Source organism: Pinus tabuliformis, chromosome 4_1 (assembly GCF_031772625.1).
Source record: "Pinus tabuliformis cultivar Carrire ecotype Pingquan chromosome 4_1, CPIR1, whole genome shotgun sequence".
Lineage (NCBI taxonomy): Eukaryota > Viridiplantae > Streptophyta > Pinopsida > Pinales > Pinaceae > Pinus > Pinus tabuliformis.
This window is the reverse complement of record NC_142303.1, coordinates 510,770,993-510,779,377: the sequence shown is the minus strand read 5'-3', so window position 1 is coordinate 510,779,377 and position 8,385 is coordinate 510,770,993. Positions and strand designations below refer to the sequence as shown.

At 40.2% G+C, this 8,385-nt stretch overlaps 1 non-coding gene across 1 annotated transcript; it reads left to right on the top strand.

Annotated features, from left to right (window-relative positions):
• Window positions 1-775: 775 nt before the first annotated feature.
• LOC149176801 (U6 spliceosomal RNA) lies at window positions 776-884 on the top strand. The gene has a single exon (XR_016258982.1). It is a non-coding gene; the product is annotated as a U6 spliceosomal RNA (small nuclear RNA).
• Window positions 885-8,385: the final 7,501 nt, after the last annotated feature.

The following is an 8,385-nucleotide window of genomic DNA, read 5'->3' as shown; positions in this document are numbered from 1 at the left end:
TGTTCTATTGGTAGGTACTTGCTTGTCTAAATCCATTCTTTTTATTATTATCAGACCACTCAAAGCAACTAATTGTCCTTATTCAATTGCAACCAACTCGCTATTTAATAGTTCGTCGTGCACGTAATTGGCACTAGGCAGATATTTGACTGAGCCAAAAAATTTATATGAGAAATTGAGAAAGTTACTTAGAAACTTTAGTCTCCAATGTGTGTATTTTTTTCATGTCGTTGTTCTTAGATACCCCTCCTACTCAAGCTTCGATTTGGCAATCCCCTTAGCCATTTCTCTAGGGAGGTGCGTAGAGCATTTCTCCATCATTTTTACTTCATTGTTCTCCATAACAATTGAGAGGAAATTGGTAAGAAACACTATAATATAAATATTTATCTAATTCTCAATTCCTTCTAGAGAAAAATATACTCCAACACAAAAATTACCTCAAAGACGTCGCGTTCGTAGCTCTATGGAGCAATTTGTGATTCTGTGGAGCAATGGATATTTTTTCCCTCTACTGTGACCGACCATAGGAGGTTCGGGTCCAAATCAACATTAGTAGCTCAGGTGATATATGGAAATGATATACTTTCATATGGAAGCTCTATAAACACTCACATGTTGTATCTTCACCTTAAGACCGCGACAATGAATAACAATTATAATATACTCAATTCCTTTATTTTAGATTCTCTACTAACCCTAGGCACTCCAGTGAGGGCGTAGGCCCAGGTCAAGCTTTGATACTACTTTCAAGGTCAAAAGACACAGAAAAGGAAATTATATCTCTTCGTAGTTATCTAACAAAATTGGAATGATAGAGAGAAGATTACAATAACCCCTATGCAAGGATGACATGCAAAAATCGAGAAATGGTCCAAATTTTTATATATGGTTCTAGGTCCACTGTGCCCATGATTCCGAGAAAGAAGGAGGTTAGAAGGAGTGTGTGGATTTTATTTTTTCAACTCATTTTTGGGCACTGTTGCTACATTCACTAGTGATTTTTGAGAAGATGGTATCCTGTAACACCTAGGAGTCGACAGCCAAAAATCCCTCACTGGAAAGTTGGTTGCTCATTGTGTGATGTTAGTAGGAAGTAGGAAGGTAGCTCTGGCCATGGTATGGGTAGTGCACAACCATATATAGAAGAAAATAGTACCAACTGAGAAAGAAGGGACCCCTCATCAACATAGTTTGAGTTTATATATGGAGACTCTAACATGGACTTCAATCACCTTGTTGGTATTCTACTGACTATGGGGATGATAATTGTTTCCCTCTCAATATTATTAATACTTATTGAAGAAACCTTCAAAGAACACAAGACACAATATTGTAGGACATTCAAATGTGGTCCTCTATGAAGATTTTGACACAATGTTTTGCACTTTGGGGGAGGGGTTTCCCAACTAGCACAAAGAAATCATAAAGGAATTCATTGGTTGGAACTGTCACTTCTGCTGGCTCTAGATTAACCTATGATGGTGCCATTTTTTATCATTTTGTGCATAAAACCTAATTGAGGGATATTATCAAAGCTATGCAGTCTTTATACTACTCAAAATGTGCACCTTTTTTCTAGGAATCATGTATTCAGCTATGACTTTCAATCACTGGTTTGGAGCTAAAGCATAACAGCCCAAAAGGTTGAAATATCAAGCATTAATTGGTCAGTGGGTGGTTGGTGCATCTAGTTAAACTACATCTACTTGTACTTGATTCTTAAAGGGAATCACATGTGGTTTGACAATCCATACAACTACTGAATAATCTCGGTGATCTTGATTCAAAGTCTAGCTTTATTCTTTTCCTAGCCACCATCAAAATGGAGGACCACCCTTATGTAGGATCTATAAGAAACCATACTAAGGGATCATATCCACTAATTAGTAATTAAAGTGGAGTGACCATATTGACATTCTTGGGATTAGCCTATCGCACCTAGAACAAAAATTCCCTCCACTCTTCAGTAGCTTTAGATCCCGCAACAATCCTATCATTAAATCATTTCAAGTCACTTTATAAAATCAAAGTATCATCACTGGCTGGAAATCTTGGTGGAGCTAACACACAATGGGACCATTCGTTTGGGATACACCTGGGTCTGTTGTTTATGTGGAAAGGTCAAAGTTCCATGGGGGAACATCTCAGACTCCTGCATGCCTCCAGATTGGTTGAACGTGTCTAAACATTGGATGATGTACTCATTGACCTTCCCTTCATCTTCAGATGGGGACTACATGACATAAATCATTGTTTGCGCTAAAGAACACTACACTAGATCCAAATAGCTGGATCAAGAGTGTGCAAGGTTTCAACCGCCCAATCCTCCCAAATTTGTTGATCCCCCTCCACGAAAACTTCCTACTTCTCATAAACAAAATGAAATTAAAGTTTCCACTCATAATCAAGGTCTGGTCATTGAAGCGAAGGGACACTTGGATGAATCTATCAAACTCAAAAATCAAGCATTGGTGGGACGATGGGTTTTCTACCAATTGAATTGTTATGCTCTTAACCTACAAGAAATTCCATAATACCAAATATGCTAATAAATGCAGCCCAGAACACAGAATAAAATGAGAAAAACAACAAGTATTTTATTATTCAGAGATGAAAGCAATGTTAACTTGCCTCTTTGAGGGGGCAACCTATAGTAGAGCAGAGCTCGATTTCAAAATAAAACTCGATATTTCTCAATGGGGAGCTATAGACTCTATATAGGATCCATACATACAATACCATGGGTAATTACCATGGTTCTCCCAATACCATATATCTAATACAATGGGCCGTTTGCAACTAACTGTGGTCCCTCTCTTAGATGTGGGTCAACCACTTACAATTATTAATACGGGCTTTATTAAATCTTTAAGTAATTATGACTATGACTTGACCCTATTGGGTTTATTACATAAATAAAGCGGTTAGGGTTGGACGCTAACATGCCCTCCACCATCAAAAGCAGCCTTGTCCTCAAGGTTGAAGCTACGGAAACTAGTGAAAAATAGTGGTGGGTTCCCAAGTCGCATCTTCTGGAGAGGTGGCTTTCCAATTAACGATGAATTCCTTGATTGTGCAGTCATGTAGATGTATTTCATGAATATCGAGGACCTATTTAGGTTGGAGACAGAGCGAACCTTCCTCATCCAATTCGAGTAGACTAGTTTGAATTTTGCAATTGTTACCCACCACTTTCTTGAGGTATGATACATGGAAGACTCGATGGATTTTTTAATTTGGTTGCAAGGCCAGCTTGTAGACTACTACTCCAATGCACTAAATTATTTGATAAGGTTCGTTGAATTTGGGAGCTAATTTCTAGAAGCCCTTTTCTTCGAGAGATGTTTTCTTATATGGCTGCAGATGTAGGAACACCTAATACCCTTCTTGAAATGTGCACTCTGAACAATGCTGGTCTGCCTGTTGCTTTATTCGATTCTGATCTTGATGGTGATTATCTTTGAGACAAGCTATCATGGTGGCAAGGTTCTGTAGGAGTTTATCAACTGCTTGCACCATAGAGCATCTAGCGATATAAGAAATAGGTGAAGGTGGGAGTTGGCCATACACTGCTTCATATGGAGTCATCTTGGTGGCTTCATGATAGTTAATATTATACTACCATTCAACTAAAGGTAGCCATTGCACCCATTGATGCTGCTTTTCTGAAGTGAAGCACCTTAGGTATGTCTCCAAACATTTGTTGACTGCTTTAGTTTGACCATCATTTTGGGGACGATAGGCAGTACTTAGTTGGAGTATGGCGCCTTGTAGCCTAAAAATTTCTTGCAAAAATTTGCTAGTGAAATTCGGGTCACAATCAGACACAATGGAATTTGGCATTCTATGTAGTTTGAAGATCTAGTCCATGAAATCTTGAGCCATTAAAGTGGGGGTAAATGGGTGGGGTAGAGTGCAAAAATGAGCATATTTAGAAAGTATCTCCACAACCACCATGATGATTGATTTGTTTCCCGACTTGGGTAGACTAGTAATGAAATCAATAGAAACATTCATCAAGAGGAAGGCATGGATTGGCAATGGTTGTAAGGTTCACATTCAGCTACAAAGATAAGAATGTCATTCTTCATGTCCATCCAAAAGAAAGAATGACGAGTTCAAGCATAAGTCTTCTGATAGCCTACATGCCCGACAACGGGAGATGAATGAAACTATGCCAAAATGCAAGTTTTGAGGGTGGATGTCGGTGATATCACTACTCGATCCTTGTAGCAAAGAATTTCATCCTTCCAAGAGTAGCCAACTGAGGAATTAGGATTTTCCATCAATTTATTAATGAGTTGGGAGAGAGAGGGGTGTGAAAACCATTCTTTGTAGGCTTCTTCAATCCAATCTGGTATGGGAAGAGAGATTGATAGCAAGGTTCTTTCATCTTCAAATTGGCGCAATAAAGTGCTCGCTACTACATTGTCACACCCTTTCTTGTAAATTATATCATAATCATATCCCAACATTTTGTCCAGCCATTTGTTTTGTTGTGGCGATGATAGATGTTGCTCCAATAAAAAATTGAGGCTTTGATGGTCTGTGGGAATTTGGAAACGTTGTCCCAATAAGTATGGTCGCCAGGTATCTACTGCATGTAAGATGGCCATCATCTCTTTCTCATAGGTAGATTGCCCCAGATGTTTCCCACTCAGTTGTTGGTTGGTGAAAGCCAAGTTTTGACCTTCCTCCATTAATACAAGACCAATACCAATACTTGAAGCATCACATTCAATCACAAAAGATTTGGTGAAGTCGGGTAGTGCCAATACTAGAGTGGAACACATGGCCTATTTGAGACCCACAAATGCCTGTTGTGTTGCCTTAGTCCACATAGATGAATTTTTCTTGAGAAGGTTAGTGAGGGGTCTAGTAATGCTACCATAATTGCAGACAAATTTGCGATAGTAGTGAGTGAGACCCAAGAATCCCCTCAGACTCCTAAAGGTTTTTGGTTGGGGCCAATCTTGCATTGCCTGTATCTTTTTGGGATCAACCCTGACACCTTCACAACCCACAATGTGTCCCAAATACTCAACTTCTTCCACGCCAAAAGAGCACTTGGACAATTTGACAAGTAATTTGTGATTCCAGAGTAGTTGCAAGATCAGGTCTACGCGATGGAGATGTTTTTCCTTGGTAAGGCTGTAGATGAGAATGTCATCAAAGAATATGAGGACAAATTTTTGAGACATAGTTTCAGCAGGTGATTCGTGAGGCTTTGAAAAGTGGATGGAGCATTACAGAGACCAAATGGCATGACCAAGAATTCATAATGGCCTTGATGAGTGTGGAAAGCAGTATTTGGAATGTCTACTTCCTTCATGCAAATTTCGTGATAGCCATAGTGAAGATCTAGCTTGGTAAAGAATTGAGCACCATGTAATTCATCAAGAAGATCATCAACAACTAGGATAGGGAATTTTTCTTTGATAGTGAGCTTGTTGAGGGCCCAAAAGTCCAGACACATGCACCATTCCCCATATTTCTTGAGCACCGTGACCACTGGTGATGAATAAGTGTGGATTCTAGGATGAATAACACCCGCTTCAAGAAGTTCCTTGATGATTTTTTCAATTTCATTCTTTTGGGTGAAAGGATATCAATATGGCCGCACATTAGGTGGCTGGGCCCCTGGGACCAAAGTGATGCTATGATCATGTTCCCCTCTAGAGGGTGGAAACTCTTTAGGTTTGTCAAATACCAGATGGTGGCAGTTTAAGACCTGTTGCATCTCAAGATGAATATGAAGAGAAGTTGGTTCTATGGCCTAGATGTCATTAAACTAAGAGATAACTCCGTGATGGCTCTTTTTCAATAACTTTTCCATTCGATGAGAGTTGATGATAGAAGGAGCACCTCCTTGGAGTCCACAGAGGGAATGCATGTGGTCATTCTACTTAAATCTCACATATAACTCCTAGAATCCATTGTGATTGGGCCTACTGTGTGAAGCCATTCAGCACCCAAGACAATGTCACAACCACCCATGTTAATCGCAAACATTTGGGTCTTTAGGTGGTAGTCTCCCTTCGGAAGTTTAATATTTTCGCATCTTCCTTCACATTTCATTGTCCCCCCATCAGCAATTAGGACCTGGAAATTAGATACTATCCTTACAAAATAATGAACAACTTCGGCAACTCACTGATGGATAAATTTATGAGTGTTGCCACTATCAATCAATACTAACACAAGGCAATGTTTAATAAAGCCTCTGATTTTGAGATTTTGGGGTGCATAAATGCTCACCAAAGCATGTAGCGAGATAACTGGTTCCTCTGGTGTAGTTGTGAGCTCATTGTCCTGTTGGGTTTCCTCAACTTTGACCTCTGGTCCCTCACATGGTGGAGCTTCCATAGATGAGTTGTGATTAGTAATATCAATTTGAAAGAATTTTGGTTCCTTGCATTTATGCCCCAGGGAGTATTTGTCATCACAGTAGTAGCACAATCCTTGTTTTCTTCTTTCATCCATTTCTGTTGGAGACACCTTTTGAACCTTAAGTGTTCGGGTAGGGCCCTGAGCCTAGGTGGGGCATCCCTTGGCTATGAAATTTGGACGAGGAGATTGGGTAGCTAAATCATGTTCCACTTCGATAGCCTTTGTGCAAGCGTCTATCCATGTAGGTGGGTGGTGCATCCAGAGATATGCTTGGATGGCTTCTTTGAGACCACTTATAAAACATTCCAAGTAGAATTCATCTCCTAGACCTTCTGTGTGCATGGCCAATGTCTCAAAGGCTGCAATGTAGTCTTTTACTATGTGTGTCTATCGGAGCTTAGTAAGATGACCCAAAAATTTAGATTCTTTGTCAAAGCGGTCACAAAGACATTTTGAGAACACCTGCCAAGTTATGTTCCGAGGATCGAATTTCTGATGCCACTGCCACCATTTTCATTTCTCTTGGTCCAAGTAAAGGGATCCCACATGTAGTTTAGTTGCATCATCGCGAATATCATTCAGAATGAAATAATGTTCCATTTTTGCTACCCATACTATCGGATTAGAGCCATCAAATTTGTACATGTCCAGCTTCGGTGGCCGAGGGTGGGAATGTTGCTGATTTCCATGGAAGTGAATATGATGGCTAGATTCTCCTTCATGGTGTTCATCAATAACATGTGCCTTTGAATGCAACCCCAACGTGCTCGTATTGAATATTGCAATGAATTATTTAATTTTTTTCATATCGTCCTGGAAAGAATCCAACTTTTTTTCAAGGACATCAATATTCTTGTTGGCCATGACTTGAGCTCTAGTTTCTACCATACATAGATCTTGGTCACTAGACGTCACTTTGAAAAAATGTGGGACTGCCTGAAAATTGAAGCTGACAAGTGAATGGTACCACTGCGATCAACTCGTTGTCCTAAATATTATGGGCTAAGTCTCTTGTAAGCATCTCAGGAAGGCCTTCAAACGGCCAATCAATACTCCCCGCTGATCAATACAACAATGGACAAATTCCAGAAAACCTGATCTTGCCCAATGTCCTGCGAAAAACGGGTCATTAATATAGGAGCCACAAGCCTCACTGTGAAAATGGTCAGATCTACATGTGAAAACCCAACGACTGAATGTCAGTTGGACTGCGGCAGTGACAGAACCCCGTTGCTAGATCTGAATGGTACTGTGGTGGTAGAACCTCAACTGGTGGATCTGATTGTTGCGGCGGTGACAGAACCCCAACTGCTAGATCTGAATGGTACTATGGCGGTAGAACCCCAACTGGTGGATATGATTTGGAAAATAAGATAATGGGGGATATTCAGAGAGTCAAGGGAACTATGGTCTCAAAGAAGTGTCAGGTGCTACAGATCACAATATACATAAGGGTCCAACAATAGTACTCAACCCATTCTTTCAGGGCACTAACTAAGGAGGATAAACCGTACCCTTAGCCATACTACCCGAATACCCTATCGTATGCACGAGTAATCTCCCTGAGTGTTGTTCTTAGTATACTACAGCAGCAAGACGGCTAACGGCTTATTTAAGGCGAGGTTTCAGGTGAGCCTAGGGGACTTCTAATATACCTAGAGGGTACGTGGAAGGCAATACATGCGCGGTTTTGTCTAATGTGCTACTACTCGAAGGAGTACCGACAGGGTTTACAAGGGAGTCCAACAAGCATGACCACATCTTATATTTCCTATGTGCATGCCTCCCCAAATCCGCAGGTTTATGCGCTCAACAACAGATCCCGTCGTTTAAATATGTCAGAACATGTCTCTAGCCTAAAAACATTTTTGCCAAAAATGGAGGTACCACTGTCCCTGGAAAGTGCTCTGATACCACTTGTTATGCTATTGACTTGCGAGAAATTCCAGAATACCAAATATGTGAAGAAATATAACCCAAAACATATAATAA